Raw genomic sequence first — 22,325 nt, 5'->3', positions numbered from 1 at the left:
ACAAAATTTTGGCTTCATTGACATCCTCTGTTTTTTCATTCTCTATTGTAGCAAATTGTTACCATATGCCATGCACCGTTTATATACTTTTTATATAAATAACCCTCTCTTCAGCCCTTTGATATAAGTACTATAATAATCTACCTTTTACATAAGAGGAAATTGAAGAAGAGAGATGTTGAGTAATATGCCCAAGGACACACAGCCAGTACTTGACCAGACCAGGGTTTAAATCCAAGCAGTTTGACCTTAGAGTTCATGCTCTCAACCATTACTATACTGTACAAAATGATTTGTAACAGCACTGTTTGTAATAGTGAATCATAGCTATTAAATTGAGTCTGATAACATTACGTATATAGACACGGAAATACATTACCTCTATGCATGCACAAATGCATAGGCACCTGCAAAAATGCGTGTTATATATGTTAATACAAGTGATGAGGGAAACAAAGCAACTTACTAGAGAATATGTTTTTTTTTAATTTATTTTTGTTTAAAAAAATTTTTTTTGGCTTATTGTGGTAACATTGTTTTATAACATTGTATAAATTTCAGGTGTACATCATTATACTTCTATTTCTGCATGTATTACATCATGTTCCCATGTTCACCACCCAAATCCTAATTACAATCCATCACCACACACATGTACCTAATCATTCCTTTCACCCTCCTCCCTCCCTCCTTCCCCTCTGGTAACCACCAATCCAAGCTCTGTCTCTATGTGTGTGTTTGTTGTTATTATCTACTACTTATTGAGTGAGATCATACGGTATTTGTCTTTCTCCCTCTGACTTATTTCACTTTGCATAATACCCTCAATGTCCATCCATGTTGTCACAAATGGCTGGATTTCATCGTTTCTTATGGCTAAGTAGTATTCCATCGTGTATAAATACCACATCTTCTTTATCCATTCTTCCCTTGATGGGCGCTTAGGTTGCTTCCACATCTCGGCTATTGTGAATAACGCTGCAATGAACAGAGAGGTGCATGTATTTTTATGCATTGGTGTTTTCACGTTCTTTGGATAAATACTCAGCAGTGGAATAGCTGGATCATATGGCAGTTCTATCCTTAATTTTTTGAGGAATATCCGTACTGTTTTCCATAGCGGGTGCACCAGTTTGCACTCCCACCAGCAGTGTATGAGAGTTCCCTTCTCTCCACATACTCTCCAACACTTGTTGTTGTTTCCTCTCTTGTTAATTATAGCCATTCTGAGAGGCGTGAGGTGATATCTCATTGTAGTTTTGATTTGCATTTCCCTGATAATTAATGATGCTGAACATCTTTTCATGTGCCTGATGGCCATCTGTATATCTTCTTTGGAGAAATGTCTGTTCAGGTCTTTTGCCCATTTTTTAATTGGGCTGTTAGTTTTTTTGTTGTTGAGATGCATGAGTTCTTTATATATTTTGGAGATTAATCCCTTATCAGATGAATGGTTTGCAAATATCTTCTCCCAATTGTTATGTTGTCTTTTCATTTTGTTGATGGTTTCCTTTGCTGTGCAGAAGCTTTTTAGTTTGATGTAGTCCCATTTGTTTATTTTTTCTATCATTTCTCTTGCCCGGTCAGACATGGTGCTTGAAAATATGTTGCTAAGACCAATGTCGAAGAGCGTATTGCCTATGTTTTCTTCTAGAAGTTTCATTGTTTTAGGTCTTACATTCAAGTCTTTAATCCATTTTGAGTTAATTTTTGTGTATGGTATAAGGTAATGGTCTATTTTCATATTTTTACATGTGGCTGTCCAGTTTTCCCAACACCATTTGTTGAAGAGACTTTCCTTTCTCCATTGTATGTTCCTGGCTCCTTTGTCGAAGATTAGCTGTCCATAGATGTGTGGGTTTATTTCTGGGCTTTCAATTCTATTCCATTGATCTGTGTGTCTGTTTTTGTGCCAGTACCATGCTGTTTTGGTTACTATAGCTTTGTAGTATGTTTTGAAATCAGGGAGTGTGATACCTCCAGCTTTGTTCTTTTTTCTCAGGATTCTTTTAGCTATTCGGGGTCTTTTGTTGTTCCATATAAATTTTAGGATTCTTTGTTCCATTTCTGTGAAAAATGTTGTTGGAACTTTGATAGGGATTGCATTGAATCTATAGATTGCTTTAGGAAGTATGGACATCTTAATTATGTTAATTCTTCCAATCCAAGAGCACGGAATATCTTTCCATTTCTTAGTGTCTTCTTCAATTTCTTTCAGCAATGTTTTATAGATTTCAGTGTACAGATCTTTCACCTCTTTGGTTATTCCTGTTCTTAGAGGGATTGCTTTCAGTTTTTCACCATTGAGGATAATATTAGCTGTGGGTTTCTCATATATGGCCTTTATTATGTTGAGGTACTTTCCTTCTATACCCATTTTATTCAGAGTTTTTATCATAAATGGATGTTGTATCTTGTCAAATGCTTTCTCTGCATCTGTTGAGATGATCATGTGATTTTTATTCTTCATTTTATTAATGTGGTGTATCACGTTGATTGATTTGCAAATGTTGAAGCTTCCCCGCATCCCTGGAATAAATCCCACCTGATCATGGTGTATAATCTTTTAAAAATATTGTTGTATGTGATTTGCTAGTATTTTGTTGAGGATTTTTGCATCGATGTTCATCAGTGATATTGGCCTGTAATTTTCTTTTTTTGTGTTGTCCTTGTCTGGTTTTGGTATCAGGGTAATGTCAGCTTCGTAGAATGAGTTACGGATCTTCCCTGCCTCCTCAATTTTTTGGAAGAGTTTGAGAAGGATAGGTATTAAGTCTTCTTTGTATGTTTGGTAGAATTCACTGGGAAGCCATCTGGTCCTGGACTTTTATTTTTGGGGAGGTTTTTGATTACACTCTCGATCTCCTTACTGGTGATTGATCTATTCAAATTATCTATTTCTTCTTGATCCAGTTTTGGAAGATTGTATGATTCTAAGAATTTATCCATTTCTTCCACATTGTCAAATCTGTTGGCGTATAGCTTTTCATAGTATTCTGTTATATTCTTTTGTATTTCTGAGGTGTGCATTGTAATTTATCTTCTTTCATTTCTGATTTTACTCATTTGTGCCTTCTCTCTTTTTTTCTTGCTGAATCTAGCTAAAGGTTTGTCAATTTTTTTGATCTTTTCAAAGAACCAGCTCTTGGTCTTATTAATTTTTTCTATTTTTTTGGTCTCTATTTCATTTATTTCTGCTCTGATTTTTATTATTTCCCTTCTTCTACTGATTTTGGCTTTGTTTGTTCTTCTTTTTCCAGTTCCTTTAGGTGCATTGTTAAATTGTTTATTTGAGATTTTTCTTGTTTGTTGAGATAGGCCTGTATTGCTATAAACTTCCCTCTTAGAACCGCTTTTGCTGTATCCCATAAATTCTGGCATGTCGTATTTTCATTTTCGTTTGTCTCCAAGTATTTTTTGATTCATCCATTGATTTCTTCATTGACCCAATCATTTCTCAGTAGCATTTTGTTTAATCTCCACATATTTGTGGCTTTTCTGATTTTCTTCCTATAGTTGATTCTAGTTTCATACCGTTGTGGTCAGAAAAGATGCTTGGTGTTATTTCAATCTTCTTAAATTTATGGAGACTTTTTTGTGGCCTAATATGTGATCAATCCTGGAGAATGTTTCATGTGCATTTGAAAAGAATGTGTATTCTTCAGTTTTTGGATGGAATGTTCTGTATATATCTACTAGGTCCATCTCTTCTAGTGTGTCATTTAAGGCCAATGTTTCCTTATTGATCTTCTGTTTGGATGATCTATCAGTTGGTGTAAGTGGAGTGTTGAAGTCCCCGACTATTATTGTGTTACTGTCTATTTCTCTTTTTATGTCTGTTAATAATTGCTTTATATATTTAGGTGCTCCTGTGTTGGGTGCATAGATATTTACAAGTGTTATGTCCTCTTGTTGGAGTGTTTCCTTGATCATTATGTAGTGCGCTTCTTTGTCTCTTTTTACAGTTTTTGTTTTAAAGTCTATTTTGTCTGATATGAATATTGCTACCCCAGCTTTCTTTTTATTGCCATTAGCATGGAGTATCTTTTCCCATCCCTTCACTTTCAGTTTGTGAGTGTCTTTAGGACTGAAGTGTGTCTCTTGTATGCAGCATATATATGGGTCTTCTTTTTTATCCAGTCAGCCACCCTATGCCTTTTTATTGGAACATTTAGTCCATTAACATTTAAAGTAGCTATTGATAAGTATGTACTTACTGCCATTTTTAAACTTTTTTTCTTGGTGTTTTAGTAGTTCTCTCTGTTCCTTTCTTTCTTCTTCTCTTGCTCTCTTCCCTTGTGGTTTGATGGCTTTCTTTAGTATTATGTTTGGGTTCCTTCCTCTTAGTTTTTTGTGTATTTATTATAGCCTTCTCGTTTGTGATTACCATGGGGGTCATATATAGTAACATACGTTTATAGCAATCTATATTAACTTGATAGTCTCTTTAATTTGACCTCTGCTGAAAGCTCTACTCTTTAACTTCCCTCCTCCCACATTTTATGTTTTTGATATAATATCTAACCTAATTTTTGTGCATTTGTATCCATTACCCTCTCATCATGGAAATAGATAATTTTTTCTATTTGTGGTCTTCTCTTTTCTCCTTAAATAAGTCCCCTTAGCATTTCTTGTAGTACTGGTTTCTCAGTGACAAACTCTAACTTTTGCTTGTCTGGGAAATTTTTTATCTCTCTTTCCATTTTGAATGATAATCTTGCTAGGTAGAGTATTCTTGGCTGTAGGTTTTTTCCTTTTAGCACTTTAAATATATCATGCAACTCTCTTCTAGCCTGTAAGGTTTCTGCTGAGAAGTCAGCTGATAGCCTTATGGAGTTTCCTTTGTATGTAACTTGACATTCTCTTGTGGCTTTTAAGGTTCTCTCTTTATCTTTAATTATGGACATTTTATTTATTTATTTTATTTTTTTCTTTTTTAGTATTATAACTGTTTATTATTTTTTTTTCTCTTTTTTTTTTTTATTGCAGTAACATTGGTTTATAACATTGCAAAAATTTCAGGTGTACATCATTGTACTTCTATTTCTGCATGGACTACATCATGTTCACCACCAAAATACTAATTACAACCCATCGATGCGAAAATCCTCAACAAAATACTAGCAAATCGCATACAACAATACGTTAAAAAGATTATACACCATGATCAAGTGGGATTTATTCCAGGGATGCAGGGATGGTTTAACATTCGCAAATCAATCAACGTAATACACCACATTAATAAAATGAAGAACAAAAATCACATGATCATCTCAATAGATGCAGAGAAAGCATTTGACAAGATCCAGCATCCATTTATGATAAAAACTCTGAATAAAATGGGTATATAAGGAAAGTACCTCAACATAATAAAGACCATATATGAGAAACCCACAGCTAATATCATCCTCAATGGTGAAAAACTGAAAGCTATCCCTCTAAGAACAGGAACCAGACATGGACATTTTAATTATGATGTGTCTTGGTGTGGGCCTCTTTGGGTTTATCTTGTTTGGTGCTCTCTGTGCTTCCGGTACCTGGATGGCTGTTTCCTTCCTTAGGTTAGGGAAGTTTTGAGTTATTATTTCTTCAAACATATTTTCTGCCCCTTTGTCTCGCTCTTCTCCTTCTGGGACACCTATAACATGGATGTTAGTGCACTTGATGTTGTCCCGGAGGTCTCAGACTGTCTTCAGTCTTTTTAATTCTTTTTTCTTTTATCTGTTCAGCTTGGGTGATTTCTTCTAGTCTTTCATCCAGCTTGCAGATCCATTCTTCTGTATCCTCTACTCTGCTTTTGAGTTCTTCTAGTGGATTTTTCATTTCCAGTATTGTATTCTTCATTTCTGGTTGGTTCTTTTTTATGTCTTCGCTTTCTTTGTTGACATTCTCACTGAGTTCATCCATTCTTCTCCCAAGATCAGTGAGCATCCTTAACACTCTTTGTTTGAACTTTCTGTTGGGTAGCTTGCTCATTTCTGTTGCGCTTAGTTCCTTTTCTGGGGTTTTGTCCTGTTCCCTTACTTGGAATGTATTACTTTCCCTCCTCATTTTGCCTCTTTTCCTGTGCTTGTGTCTATGTATTAGGTAGGTTGGCCACATCTCCTGCTCTCGAAGAGGTGACCTTATATAAGTGATGCCTTAGGAGGAGTGGCAGTGTGCTTCCCTCTCCTCTCCAGTTGCAAATGTTCCAGGAGTGACCCCTGTGTGGGCTACGTGTGTCCTTCTGTTGTGGCAGGGTTGTTCTTCCCATAGGTGCCCAGGGAGGCTGAGCTATGCCCCTGGCCAGCTGTTGTAATACTCAGCTGCGTGTAGTTGTTATGGGCCCTTCAGTCTCTTTATCGGGTGTGGGGTGTCCCAGCAGAGTTGGCTGCAAGGTCTAATAGCACAATCCTGTTGCTGTATTTCTATTAAGTGAGTAGGCCCCCAGCATGGCAGGTTGTTAGGCTCAGCAGCTTACAATTGCTATAAGCCTCTATCCTTTAGGTCTCTTGTCAGCTCTCTGAGGATTGCAGCTGGGTGGGGCTGGCCTCAGGCACGGGAGCTCCCAATTGTTTCAGGCTTTGGAAGGTGGGGCCAACCTCCTATGTGGGTCTTTGAGAAGCACAAGTCTTCTGCAGCTGACAAGCCCTGCCGCCCACAGGCCCACACATACAGTCAACACAGTCCTGCCCCGTGTGTGCACCCTGACCTCTTGAGGTGGACCCTGTCTCTCCAAGGCAGGAGCCCCACACTCTCTACCACTGCCCCACACTCTCCACCCCCTCCTTGCACACACCCTGCCCTACAGAGGTGGACCCAGTCACCAGGCTGCAAAGAATCCAGTCACTAATCTATGCAGGCCCACAAGTTGCCTGAGGGCTTGTTGTTGGGTGGGGCCAGTCTCTAGGGTGGGCTGCCTGCCCAGGTTGAGCTGGATTAAATCGGTGCTCTAGTGACTGGGGCAGACCCTGGGCTAGCAGGCCCCAGGGAGAACTCCAATGGCATATGCTGGTGTCTATGTCAGCACGCCCCCACCAGATCACAATAATGGCTGCCACCAATGTCCCAGTCCCTGGAGAGGTCTCACCTCTCACCCAGATGCACTCAGGACCTATCATATGAGTCTCTTTTCCCCAAAGGGTTGTGCACCTTTCTTTCTAGTGATTTTAGGTTGCTCTTTGAAATGGGTGAGTTTGTGTGTGGGCCCTTTAAGAGCCGGTTTTAATATCTTTGTGAACCAGCTTTTCTGGGGGTTCTCCGCAATGTTTTAGTAGCAGGCAAAGTCAGATATTCTGCCACTCGTCTTGATTGTGCTGGGTCGACAAAATGCCCATGGCAGGGGCGCTCCCCGGCTGGGGGCCCCACGCCTCCAGGGAGGCTGCGTACCTGTGGGCTGCTCCCGGGTGGCCGTGAGGTGCTGCGGCTTGTGAAGGCGGCGTTTTTTCTCTCCAGAAGGGAGTTTCTGCCTCTTTCACCTCAATTAGGATTGTCATTTGTTGCAGGAGTTCCTCTTATCCAGTTTGCAGTTCTGTCTCAGGGGTAATTTTTCCACCAGTAGTTGTAAATTGGCTGTGTCCGGGGGAGGAGGTGAGTTCAGAGTCCGCCTATGCCACCATCTTGACTTCTTCCTCGAGAATATGTTTAATGTAATCTTATTTTGATTCAAACAAAATAAAAACCTTTATTTCTAAACACATAGAAAAGTTCTGAAAGAATATTTAATAAAAGTTTAAACAAAGGTTGTTTTACTTTTTCTTTGATGATGTGATTATGAGAAGTATTCACTATTTGCAATTATCCATTTTACAATTTTTTTCAAAAAACATATTATTCTTTATAATTGAAGTATAAAGATATGTATCATAGATTGATTTCCATGAGAAATGATTGAAATAAGAAAAACGACACTTAACATGATTAAAGAAGTGTAGAATCCTCGTTAATACATTAAGATTTTTATAATTCTTAACTGTCCTCCTGACAATGGTATGAAGATGACTCTGGGGTATATATTCAAACTATGGGAGAGAGCACACAAGGTGAATGATAGTAGAGAATTGTGTGAGTAATTAAATCAGGATCTCTAATTTGACAGTGTTCACATATATCTTTCTGTTTTCTATAAGGTTAAATAATTTTTAGAATTATCAATATGAAATTAGTGTGAATTCATTTAAACAGAAAAAGTTATGGGATTTGGAGGCTAAAATCAGCTGGAGACAATGAAGCTTTGGGGGACAAAGTGAAGGGATGATACAGGCAAGACCTTAGAACCAGAGGAAGCTGCAGAAGAGATTCCTATGCTGAAAGCAGATGACTCTAAACTTAAGATTATATGATTCTATACTTAGTATCTAGGCAATTTCCTCTGAATACAGTGCATTGAAATGGGAAAAATTGCCTTTGGTTGGATAGTTTGTCAATTGTATTTGACATACATTTATTACTTGTGTATTACCTGCTGGGGTCTCTAATAGCTACTATGGCAATACAGAGGTTACCAGGTCATGATACATACCCCTTACCAGTGCATAGTGCTTAGTCTACTATCTTCATGCAGCCTCACGTCTCTTTTATTTTCATTAATCAACAAATCAATCAATAGCCATTTAATAAGCATCTACTCCAGAAAAAAAAAAATCCTTATCATTAACCGATAAAGTAAAACTTCGATTTAGCAAATTAACATTTCACATTCAGTATTGACAGTGAAAGTTTTCCTTATTGAAGTTACCCTTTATGAAAACAGAAAAATGCTAATAGCGTTCCAAATTTAACCTTGGCATTTGCAAGAGTTTTGATGTGCATTATATATGATGGCTTTGCTTCAGCCTTTCCCCTCCTCATGGGGCGAGGAATCTGCAGGGTCAAGGGACGCTCCCACGTTGAACGCTGCACTCCTCCCAGGACCCCAGAATTCTCTGAGCTAATGGACCCAGCTCACTTCTAAGGTCTTTAGGGGCTTCTTTCCCAAGTATGTTTTTTCAATGACTGGTCAAGTCACCAGTGTGTGCACCCCTCTGCCCAATAATCGGTCAAGAGGTAGCTGTTTGGAGGACAGTGGAAAAAATTTGGACATGTAGCCTGGGGTGTCCATATATATGTGTGTGAAGCCTGCAAAGGGCATGATGGGTCCGGGGTGGAGGGAGGTGATAGTCAGGAGCCTGCACTGGTGCTCTTCCCTGGACTCTGCAGATATTAAGGGAGGCCTGGTCTTTGTATTCTCTCTCTTGTCCTTTACTTATTCCTGAAATAGGCAATGCTCCTTCACCCCTCAGAGCCTGCTCACACGCTGTTCTCTTTGTCTTGCATGCGTTCTTCTTCTCCTCAGCTTCTCTACTCCTCTGGCCAGCAACCTTTCATGCAAACTCCTGCTTATCTTCCATTTCTTAGCGTAAGGTTGCCTCCCCAGGGATGCTCTCCTCGCCAGCACGTGCTATGTCAGCTCTCTGCAGCAGGCCCTAATGAAACCACAGTATGGTTTTCTTCACAGCACCTACTCGCAGGACTTGAATTTATATGGTTATTTGTCTCATGCGTGTACCAACCACTAGACTTAAGTTCCACGGCAGATGAATGATGTCTGTTTCATTTATAGGTATTTCCTTACCACCTGGTATAGTGCCTGGCACATAATAAACATTTACTAGATGGATGAATAAATGAACAAATAAACAGACAAATGAATGAATGGAAATCTCTCCATGAAAAGAGAATTTTTCCTAATTTGTTCTTTATAATCTTTGGAGGCTCAGCATTATGGGAGGCTATTTTAAGTTTTGTGTGCAATGCAGGGTGCTCTTCCTGAGTTTGGAATTTGGAGAGCAGGCCAATTACTGTTGTTTTTGAAGATGTAATTCTGTGGTATGTGGAATAATGGCTCCTCAAAGATGTCCATGCCATAATCCCCGTAAACTCTGAATGTATTATTTTACATTGCAGATCAAGGTTATGGACCTTGAGATAGGGAGATTATCCAGGTGTGCCCAATCTTAGCATATGAGTTCTTAAAAATCAGAGAACCTTCTGTGGTTGATTAAGAAAGAGATGGCTGTGTGAGAAGGACTTGACACCCCATTGTTGGTTCTGAGATGTAGTGGCTTATATGCAAATACTGGAGAGAGGCCTCCAGGGGCTAATGATGGCCCCAGATGTTGACAGCCAGAAGGACTTGAAGTCTTCAGTCCTACAACCGCATGGAACTGAATTCTGCCAACACCAAAATGAGCAGGAAATGGATTCTCCCCTAGAGCCTACAGAAAGGAAGGCAGGCCTGTGGACACCTTGATTTTAGCACTGTGAGATCCATGTCAGTCTTTTGACCTAGAGAACTATAAGATAATAAATACATGTTGTTTTAAGCCACTAAATTTGTGGTTACCGCAATATAGAAAACTACTACAAACTCCTATCCAGTTCTGAGCTGCAATGGGGTCTTCAGAGTTAAAGTCTTTCCTTTTAATCTGGGGAGAATGCTCTTTACTGTCCTTAGATTTGTGAACATTTACTCAATGTTTGTTTCATGTCATGAATTTCAATCTTACTCTTTTACATATTCTTTTGCAGTCTCATACTACTGATGGAAGAATTTGCAAAAATTATGACATTTGTGAAATTCTCCTTATAACATACTGAAAAAATAAGAATAATAAAAAAGATTTAATTTCTAATGGGGTATACAACATATTTCCTGCTTATCACTTAAGTTTGCCTTTAGTCGAACATACATCCTGCACACTTGAATGATTTAAATCGGCATCTTTTTTTTTTTTAAAGATTTTATTTATTTATTTTTCCCCCAAAGCCCCAGTAGATAGTTTTATGTCGTAGTTGCACATCCATTCCAGTTGCTGTATGTGGGACGCGGCCCCAGCATGGCCGGAGAAGCAGTGCGTCGGTGCTCGCCCGGGATCCGAACCCAGGCCGCCAGCAGCAGAGCGCGTGCACTTAACTGCCAAGCCACGGGGCCGGCCCTAAATCGGCATCTTTTAACAAAAGAAAAATCAACATTTTGTAGTAAAGCCATGTAAATTAGAGCAAGACCTGAAATGATAATGATAATTTCAGTATGCATGCAACTGAAGTGTACTCTCTTGAAATCACAAGATCTTAGAGCTAGAAGTGATTTTAACCTCTTATGTCTGAAAAGGAGGAAACTGATACCAGAAAATGTAATACCTAACTGACTTGCACATGTTTATCTTATCTGTTGCGACAGACCCAGAACTAGAATTCTGATATTATGTTTTCCAGTTGAAGTTAGCATCCACTAGGTGTTTCTTTCTTAAGAAAGAGGGTAGAGGAGATATAATTTTATGTACATATAAAATTTAGATTTAAACTGGATCTTATAAACCCAATAGTTTAATGAAAGGGAAGTATATTAAACTCTTGGGTTTATGGGATCCAGTTAAACCCAAATTATAATGAATAATGTAAAATATAGTAGTAGTTTTATTGCTTTGTGGTTCAGAGTTTATTTTCTTTTATAAGGGCATATAACTTTAAAAGATGCTGAGATTGGTAAATGTTAATACTTGTTAAGATAAATAGTAGATAAAATGTGTATTCATTATACTATTTTCTCACATTTGTATATATTTGAAAATTTACATAATTAGAAAAAGAACATGCTGTAGTTCACAAGGTTAAACTCTCAGAAGCACAGCAAATTCCATGGAGTTTGAAATTTTGAAATTATCGAAAGGATATTAAGCTTTGTTTGGTTTTGTCATGTCATGTTCTTTGACATCCATTGTGTGTGAGTGCGTGGGCGTGTGCTCTGCATGTTATTCTGTCAGAGGCACAATGTCAAGAGATCTTTTCTACAAAAACGGTAAAACTCTAGACATTTGAATTAACTGTTGGGGAAGGAACATGGAATATATTCAAACAAGGAAAAGCTAGGGTGAATATCAATTCATTATATAAAATATATGCAGGTCTAGATATTTGCAGATGTAGAGAGGTATGGCTATTTAAATTCTGTTCTCTATTTTAAGTAACTTTCTCCTTTGTGTTTATTTAAAGAAAAACAAACTAGGGCAACTTTGACAAAAACGGCAAGTTTTATGTTTGCATTTTGAAAAGTCTTTAATATTTATTAAGATTGTAAGTTTAAAGATAGCTGAATTACATTCCTGCAAATTTAAGGGAAATTAATAGAATAATGAAAGAGTATGTTGCAATTTAATGGTATCTCCATTAATGACCTCCTTCTCTTCAACCAGATGTATCTGGGGTAGCAGACGGTGGTGCAGACGTGATTTTTATGTTTGCTAACAAGTCAACGGAGAGAACCAACTCCAAACGCTCCTGTCTTTCGGGGCTTCTGTCACATTGTGCTCCAGCTCATTGCACTATCAGAGTCAAGCAGTTTCTCATCTCCTCCTCTGACTTGTCAATTTATAGTCGTTTAAAATGAAATCCCAGTGGCAACCTTGTTTTAACTAGAATGAGAGACATGCTGTTTAGGGTTACAATTTTGTTTCCCCCCCAAATGAAAGAATAATGACTCATTAAAGTGCCTGTATTTTCCCAGATATCCTTTCAATAATATACCCGGACAAAAATTCCAGACTTGTATATCTGACGTTAACAGGAAATACTGATTATCTCTTTTCCTAGCCCCGATGTTCAATGCCATTTTTCTGTATACATCTGTTGTAGGAGAGTTCTTGGCCTCTACTTTTATTCCATGGGGCATCTTTAAAAAATCCAGTGACAATAAATAGAGTTAGAATCATGTCTTCTCTTAAAAGATTCTTCCACAACTTAGTAGATCTCAGGATTGAGTTTTTCTTGATCTGTGGAATAGAAATTGGCTGTTTGTGACCCTCTGATTTGGCCTGTTTCCCTGGAATCCTGGAATTATAGCTATGTGGTTTATTTCTGCATGTATGCAAGGTAAAATCTGGCCTTTCTCTGATATTTTTTTCTTATTTTAGGCCAAGTTCTCCAATAATTTACTCTTTAAATGCAACTAAAAATAACCATGGTTACATATCATATTTCAAACTACCCCCAGATCATTTAAAAAATATATCATTTAAAAAGATTGTGTTGAAAGGTCCAGTATTTCATAACATTAACAATTTTACTCTTTTAGAAAGTAGCTAACTAAGAATGTGTCTTCTAGGTGCTTTCCTTCTGAAGACCCTTGTTTGTCAAAAAAGATGAACTTCCATGTCCCAAGTTATGTGAATAGATTTACTTTTCTGTTCAAAACAGCAGCCCCTCATTTCTCACTACTGAAAACTCCTCATTGGCTCTTAGTTTGCGTGTCCAATGACTGTACCATTGACAAGGCCCTCTTTTGTTTTCCTTTATTTAGAAACACCATCAGTTCTGACATGTTTGTTGTATTTTTTTAAGTCAAACTTCCTTTTTAATTCCATAGCCTTTTTTTTTCTCTTGATAATTTCCCCAGCAGCATGAATTTGAGCGACCCTAGGACCAGGGTCTCTCCCTCCTCCATGAGGCTACAGGACACAGATAGAGGCAGCATAGTCAGAGGAAAGCATGAGGATTCGGTGGCCAAACAGATCCATCTTGAATCTCAGTTTCATCCAATAAGGTTGCTGAGAAGAGTAAATTTAGTAATATGTGCAAAGATTCTGGCACAGTGTTGGTGTTCAACAAAGATTATATCCTTTCTCTTTATTTCTGGCCACCATTTCTTTTGTACCACGTGCTTTATTATTTACATTTTTGGTTTTAATTAGCATTTTTAGCATTTTAAAGTATTTGGCAGAGTGTCTGTCATATAACATCACTCAACAAATATTAGTCATTATTAAAATTATTACCCTTATATTTCCACCCCAACATTTCCTGCCTCCATTTCCAATAAAGTTCTTTTTTTGTGTGTGTGAGGAGATCAGCCCTGAGCTAACATCTGCCAATCCTCCTCTTTTTTCGCCGAGGAAGACTGGCCCTGGGTTAACATCCGTGCACATCTTCCTCCGCTTTATATGGGACGCCGCCACAGCATGGCTTGCCAAGCAGTGCGTGGGTGCACGCCCGGGATCCGAACTGGCGAACCCCGGGCCACCGCAGCAGAGCGCGCGCACTTAACCTCTTGCACCACCGGGCCGGCCCCTCCAATAAAGTTCTTTATGCTTCCAATTGCTCATATATATATTGTTCTCCTCTAAATGTATGCTGAGAATGCTCTTATCTAGGAACTGGCTTTTTTTGATGTCCTTCTCAGGAGGATGAGTTCCTAAAGGTGAAAAGTGAAAAAAGGGTAAAGTGGAAGAAAAACTACATCATTAAATAATAAGGAAAAGTTGGAAAGGAAAAAAAAAAAGAAACTATATTTGTCTTATTTGGATAGTATTTAAGAAAGAAAATTTTTGAAGAGCAAAGTGCATTCAGAAATGAATTGTTATGATATTGATATTTTTAGATTCACTACTTGGCCTTTGAGTGATTCATTGTATTAATAGTGCATACTGGTGTTTGACCAATTTAACAGTAATTGAATGTAACATGATGCATGAAATCTGCTGTGTGATTACCATCAAGATGCAATTTTGTTTCATGAATGATATGAAGTTTTTTGAAATGGGAATTTCAGATTTCACCTTGAGATAAAATTTGTAGTCATGTTTCGATACAGGTGGCTAGATACATTGTTCAAACGCATTATGAAGAAAATGAGACAAACCATGGCCACTTGTGTGTTCATTAAATTATATGAGGTTAACAGGTTGGCGCTTTCTTTGAAAATATATCTTATTTGATATCAACATTCTCCTGCTCTAAGTAACACTAGTTATAATAATTTCTTATATCTTCTTATCAATGCTGGCTCTTCCCTTCTCTAATTGTTTCTTTCTATATGAGCTGTTGTCACACAATGACTTTTAGCATTTGATTCCAGTCTACTATAAAATCCTCTCCTTACTAGCAATGCTGTATTAATAATGGAAAGCACATATATGAAGTTATTGACTCTTCTACATATTTTTAATATTCAGTCAATTTACAACACAAGAATGCTATGGGGGTGCTTTCTCTGGGAGGATCTCATTCCCCCAAGGGCTTCAATTGCAATGTCCCAAAGACTTCTGGGTCTATGCAGTCAACCCAAGACTTTCTCCTGAACTCCATGCCTGCATTCTCAACTGCCTACTGTTCATTGCTACAGGCATTTAAACTACAGTTATGAAGAGCTGAACTCACTGTTTCCTTCACACAAATCTTAAAGAAAGTTACCACCACTCATATAGTTGCTTATTTTTTGAGAAAACAGTGTCATCCAAATGCCTCCTTCTCCATAAACAACCTCCATGTCCAGTCAATCACTGCATTTTCTGAATTCTGCCTCCTTAATCTATTTCCTTCTCTCCATCCCCACAGTCCTACCACTTTTTGGGCCATCAGCATCATTTACCCATTTTACTGCAACAGCATGCTATTTGGTTAGCCTGTTTCTTGTGTAGATAAAAATGCAGGCACAGCATTATTTATATCACCTCACTCCCATGCCTAAAACACGTGGATGGATTTCCCTGCCCTAAAATTAAGGTTAAAACTCCTTAACGTGGGTTACAGTTTCCTTTATGATCCTGTTCCAGCTGTCTTCTCCAGCCTCATCTCTGTGTTCTTCCTCCCAGCATTCCCTGCTACAGCTCCACTGAACCTCTTCGGGTTCCTGGAGTAGCTCATTCACTATCCTGCTTCAGCGATTCTGCCCTGCCGTTTTCTTTCCCTGAGACACTTCTCTCTCTACTCCATCTTTATGATTCACTTTTTATCTTAGTTAGGGTTCTCCAGAGAAACAGAACGAATAGGATACACACACAGACGCGCGCGCGCACACACACACACACACACACACACACACACGATTTGTTATAAGGAATTTGCTCACATGATTTTGGATGCTGAGAAGTTCCAAGATCTGTAGTCAGTAAGCTGGAGACCCAGGAGAGCTGATGGTGTAAGTTCTAGCTGGAGTCAGGGTCCAAAGGCAGAAGTCCAATGTCCTAGACCAAAGACAGACAGAGAGAGTGACTTCTCCTGTACTCTGCCCTTTTGTTCTGTTCAGGCCTTCAATGGACTGGATGAGGCCCACTCACACTGGGAAGAGCAAGCTGCTTTATTCAGTCGACCAATTCAAACATTAATCTCATCCACAAATACCCTCATAGACACACCCAGAATAATGTCTAACCAAAAATCTGGGCACGCTGTGGCACAGTCAAGTCGACAAACAAAATTAACTGTCACACCCTTCTAGTCTCATTCTGGATACTCTTTTCTCAAGAAAAATTTCCGTGGCCCCCAAGTCCTGATGAGATTGCATTCTTACTCTCTTATCTGCTTCCATAACACCCTGCTTTCCTCCATCATAGCCCATACCACACTACATGGTCATTCCCTGCTTATTTACATCCCATACAGGACTCTAAGTCTTGCTCATCTTTACCTCTGTAATTCCTAATTTAGGAGTTAGGAATTACACTTTGGTACTTAGGAATCGTTCAATAAATATTCGTTGAATGCACGAGCTATTCTATTAACCTTTAAGCTGAATCCTTACTAACATTAAAACTATATAATTATTTTAGCTTGATTGCTTATATAAAACCAACATTTACTGTTGGCCAATTATGGCTGACTATATATGTGTAACAATATTCAACATTCTGGTTTCATTAACTTTCCTCTGGGATTTATACACTAAACCCACTCGATCTGTGGTTTAGATATTTCATGCTGATTAAAACTGTGGCTACCTTAGAATTCTCTTGGTTGCTCACCACCAGGGAAAAGGGCATTCAATTTAGCTGTTTCAAATTAGAAAGCAGCGTATGAAAGGAACAGAGGATTTGGAATAACAAGACCCAGGTTAGAAGACTAGTGCTGGCAGCCTTCATTTTGCCTTAGTTATTGACTTCTGTATACTGAACATCTAGAGAAGTACTTGGCACAAAACAGATTCTAAAAATTGCTAGATGAGCCAACTTTGATAAGTTACAAAAAATATTTTAATCACAGGCTTCTCATTTAGTAAGTGACAGTAATTGTGTTTACTTCACAAAGAGTTTTGAGACTATAAATGAGTTAATATACTCAAATTCAGTACAGAGTGGATGTGAAATGAAAGTCTTGTATTTCTTATTTACATATCATGGGAATATCTGTGAACGTGTTTATAAGTGCAAAATATCTGTTCCGTCCTGTAGCCCCCAATTACACATTTTTTCCCCTTTATTTTCAAGCACTTAATATGTGCCAGGCAGTATCCTAAGTGCTTTACGTACATCATTTCATTTTATTTTAATAAGGTATTGGTCTTTTTAATTGGCAATGAATATCTTGTCTCATAAAGATTCCATAACTTGCCCAAGTTCACACAGGTTGCAAAGCCTACACTGGCATCTGGGTTTATCTGATACCAAAATTCAATGGTCATAACTGTTCAATTTTCAAACAGCTGGAATAAAGTCTGTATCCATTCAAGTTAATTTCTTTTCCCTTCTTGTCCTACAGGATCAGCGTCCTCCTGTTCTATGTCCTTTGGATTTGCACAAGCACAGAGTGTATGATGTTTGCGGCAACAAGGCAGGGACAATTTAATGGCATTTCCACCAGATTGTGTGAAGACACTCCAACTGCTCTTGGCTCCTTCCCAGTTGCATTGGCCTCCTTGCCCTCCCACAGGTGGGCTTTCATACCCAGGGCAGAGCTGGAACACGGCCATGACTGCTGCAGAAGAGGTCTTTCCTGGACAGACTGGTCAGACGGCACTGGAGCATTTGTAATGGGAGGGTTGTTTGTCTTTCCTTCATCTTTAAGAAGGTCAGAAAAGACCCAGCTCCCTATGTCCGGGTAAAGAGAAATGCAAAGATGAAACTTACCTTACATCTCTATACTCCTCCCTTCCCAATGTTCACCTCGGTATATAAATGGAGTCCCTAACTTTCACTCCTTAATCCCAACACCAGATGATGTTCTTCCGTCTCTAGGGAACCTTTCCTTTCCTTCCTTTTCTCAGATTTACTTCCACAAAAATCATCCTCTCATTCTATAAATGGTGCCTTTTTCTTCATTGTTATTGCCCTTATTCTTCATCTCTATCTTTGAGAATATTCTTTTTTCTCTCTATAAAAATAACAACAAATATCCTGATTTGATTCTGATTTTTCTTTTAATTACCATCCTTTCTTTTTCCATTTGATGCAAAACTCTTGGGACATATGGTTATCTTAATTTTTCTCCCATTACCTTCCAAGTTCTACGATTTAAGCTATTTCATTGAGTTAAATATATCATTGAGTTAAAAACCATCAATTGAATTACATTTACAACTTTATAAATTGCCTGAATGATACAAATTGATTTCATTGTTTTTAAAGTGATACTTCACATATTCATAGAAGCATTTCCAATCAACTGTATTATAAATTATCCCTGGAGAATCAGTGTTTCTCTGCAATGAGTAGGGGCCATCTTCCAATATTGCAAACATTTGGCCCATTTACAAATGAGTCTGTTTTTTATTTCAGGGTTTAATAAATTGATTTTTATAGTGAATTTATTCAATTATAATAGGAAGATATCCTATGCATTAATAATTTTAAAATTTAAATATACAAGTACCCAGTTAGTTTTGTTCTTAATTACTGTATATACACAGACACACACTTTTGTTTGCCTACTGCAATCCATATAAAATTTAATAGTAGTTTGACTAATGTGATAAAAATTATTTTGTTTATAATTACTTCAATTTGTTGGAAGAACTTTAAACACTTGGTTCCTACAAGTGGTAATTAACATTTTAAAGACACAGTGTTGTCAGAGAGTTCAGCAAAGCATTTGAGTACTTTTTAGCCTCAAGAAGTGGGAAAATTGTACTTATTTAAATGTCACTGTTTTGCAAAAACTTTCAGTCTTTTTCTTCTTTGTCTCTTTATCCCTCATTTGCTAGTGCTTACACAATATATGCAGTAAATGTATTTTTTAGAAGTCTAACTATTTTTAACAGATGCAATCCTTAATTTTATTGCTTCATATTTATATTAGAGATTAATATGTTTGCCTGAATGCCAGGCAGATTAACTTCTCTTTGTTTAGCTTTATAATTTTTGCTTTAAGCACTGGAGAAGTTTGTTATTGACAAAGCTGAACTAATGTCAATGATCTTATTTTTCAGAATTTTTTGTGACATTGAAATTTTGGAAAAACATATATGCATATAAATTAGATGATAGAGGTAGAAACCGAGGCTTTAATTACAAGAGATACTCAGTGTACTTTTTATTCTTAAGCCTACTAGATGAGAAAATTCAAGCCATTATTCAATGTTTTTTTAAATAATTTATTGCTGCTTTTAGAACTCTTTACCGTGTTTATTCTAATTCTTTAATTCCTTCAATAAGAAAAATCAACCTAATTCAATAATTGCAGGTTAAAATTAAATTTCATTTCAATATTCTTGACCAGGGAACCCTAAGAGTTTGTAAGTGTTTAAGTAACTCAGTTGTGTAAGCGTTAACAGTCAGAAATATACCCAGGTCATCTAAGTCATACAATTGTCAGATGGTTGCTAGGCAACAGATAGCAGGTTGGGCTGATGCTTGTTTCTAGGCAAAGCTGACCGTGAGAAAAGAAGAACAAATTACATGACGCCTGCATTTCGTTGTTATGCTTTTTGAAAATAAAGTTGTATTTGGAGGGAAAAAAGCCCTGACATTTATTATGCACATCGTCTTTCTAAATGTCAGAACTATATCATTTGATAGTTAAGTGATAAGGTACAATGAATTGAAATGACAGATGACATTTTATTTCTTGTATGGTTTTAGATAAGGGCCTTTTGCCTAATGCTGTTTTTATATCTTGTCATCAAGTTAATTAATTTTCTGAATTCATTATGATAGAAAAGAAGCTGCAAGTCAAAATTAATTGAAAGATAATTTAAAATATACACATTTCAATGGTACTGAGGACAAGAAGTGAAGATGACTTATGTTACATGATTCTAGTACAACATCAAAATATTTCACTGGTGATGGAAGTGATGTTGAGAGAGAGATCACGTTTTAGAAATCTAAGGTGAAACTCTAATTCTTTGCAAATGACTTAAAACTACTATTGTTACATATTACTTGATTAATTTTTATTTTCTGTAATATATAATAAATATAATAAGAAATATAAAATGTTCAGCATAATGACCACTTCCTAGTTACAAACTTCAATGATGTTAGTTTTTCTCTCCCCCTTTTTACTTTCCATATTAATAATTGATGTGTAAGGAGTAGGTGAGAATTTTGATAGTGGTTAAAGATAGTTCAGTTCAGACCCAAGAGAAAATAACCAAAATTATCTGTTAGACATCTGGGAAACAAAAACATTGTTTGATCATTAGTTTTCAAACATTATATATATATATTTGTGTGTGTGTGTGTGAGGCAGATCAGCCCTGTGCTAACATCTGCCAATCCTCCCCTTTTTTATTCTGCTGAGGAAGACTGACCCTGGGCTAACATCTGTGCCCATCTTCCTCCACTTTATATGGGACGCCGCCACAGCATGGCCTGCCAAGCTGTGCGTTGGTGAGCGCCCATGATCCAAACCAGCGAACCCTGGGTAGCCACAGCGGAGTGCATGCACTTAACCACTTGCGCCACCGGGCTGGCCCCAGACATATTATAGTTTTTAAAGTATAAATTTCAGAGACCTGATTTTTATTCCCCAAATGAGGAATTGTGGCAAAAATCATTAAAAAAATTCACTCTTGATTAGTTTAGTTTTTCACTGGGAAAATTTAATTCAAAACTTAGCAAAACCGATGTTTTCGTTTTGTGTAACTGGATGCAGTCTTTCACAAATTAAGAGATTTTCCAGTGAATTTTCAGTTCCTGGGATTAGATAAAAGACATAGAATATATATATATATATATTCAAATTCAATATTTTTACAAAAGAGAATTTTGTCAAATTTCTATCTAGAATTATGATTCTGGTGCCTCTTTCTGATTTCTGGAGTTAGATAACAGAACTTAGGAGAAAACTGAAATAAAGTACGTAAGATAGATGAGTCAGATGGAGGTGTATAATGACAACGATTTAGCAAGTCAACTTAGAAATAATACCATAATTTTTTTTTCTAATTCTAACAGAACTTTTTGTTTATAGAAACCTGAATTCTGTATTCAGTTCACAGAGCAGACACCTACTTAGTTACCACAGACTTAAAAAATTGAGACCAGGATTTGTTTTCTCTCTTAGGAAAATCACTCAAGGAATATCTCTTTATATTTTTCTTATAAAAAGTGAGGATTCCAGACCCCACATGAATTTGTTGGTGATAACATATAACAAATAATAATAATAAAATGAAGATACTTTAAATTATGAAGCATTGTTTTATTTATGAATATGTCTAACATAAAGAGAAATTGTGGTTATGCTTATTACATATTCTCTATACAGCAGCTTTTAAAATGCGTGACCTTGTTCAAGAGCAAACTGCTTAACACTTTCTAAAATAAAGACTATGTAGACTTGAATAAATATTGTTACCAGGCTTTAGAAATGTTTCAACATCTTATGAAATAAGCACATTTAGAAAATCAGAGTTGTTACAAATTGAGGAGTAGATTGCTCAAAAGATGATGCTGCTTTCAAAGTTATGTCTCTTAAAACTATTATGTTCAATTTTCTTTTTCTTTTTGACATCCAGAAACAGGCATGTCTGGATGAAGAGAGTTTTATTTAAAAGGCAAGAAACAAACTTTAAAGAATTAGTATTGATGCTTGAGGCTTTAATATGAATTTCTGGGGATATTTTGGGAATTAGTTGTGGTTAATTCACTTTTGTTCATTTCTTCTGTATGTCTTCCACGTTGAGGGACATGTGAAATCAATGCAACCAGGTGTACAGAAGAGAATCAAGCTTTTTCAATCCCACTTTCCTTAAATTACTAACTACAGTTATCGTTATTTTAATGAGACTTTTATTAGTATTTGAAATGCTTCTTGTCTTACAACTTCCATTGAGTTGTTAAATATCTATCTTTTTTTCCTCATCTTATTTCTTTAATAGGTTATCTGTATAGAATTTCATGGACACTCTAAGAAATGATGATAGATTCTTTAGTCCTGAACTGAGGATGAGTAAAATAGTAACTTTTGTTAGGTCAATCAAATCATGATGTCCATTTCAGTTATTTCATAAAGCACATTTTGGTGGAGCCATAATAAGATCTTCCTTTTGAGACATACTTTATTTTCCCTCAACCCATGGGCATAATCTGCTAGAAAGTGACAGCACACCTACACTGTATAGCAAACAGTCCGATTTATACAGAAGAGATTCC

At 37.1% G+C, this 22,325-nt stretch overlaps 1 protein-coding gene across 15 annotated transcripts in view; it reads left to right on the top strand.

Annotated features, from left to right (window-relative positions):
- LOC147911212 (uncharacterized) overlaps positions 1-21,360 on the top strand; it is a 130,082-nt gene extending 108,722 nt beyond the window's left edge. For 14 of the 15 annotated variants that reach the window (XR_015551420.1, XR_015551421.1, XR_015551417.1 and 11 more), the window contains one exon: positions 17,488-19,696. The gene's annotated coding sequence lies outside the window, so the exon portion shown is untranslated. Of the gene's footprint in view, positions 1-17,487; positions 19,697-19,880 lie in introns of those variants that run through there. The other variant, XR_015551422.1, reaches the window with a different exon arrangement.
- The last annotated feature ends 965 nt before the right edge of the window (positions 21,361-22,325 follow it).

This window comes from Ceratotherium simum, unplaced genomic scaffold, assembly GCF_057802395.1.
Source record: "Ceratotherium simum simum isolate JZ-2026a unplaced genomic scaffold, ASM5780239v1 HiC_scaffold_47, whole genome shotgun sequence".
In the NCBI taxonomy this organism is placed as follows: Eukaryota; Metazoa; Chordata; class Mammalia; order Perissodactyla; family Rhinocerotidae; genus Ceratotherium; species Ceratotherium simum.
The sequence above is the reverse complement of the archived record's forward strand: the minus strand, read 5'-3'. Positions and strand labels throughout refer to the sequence as shown.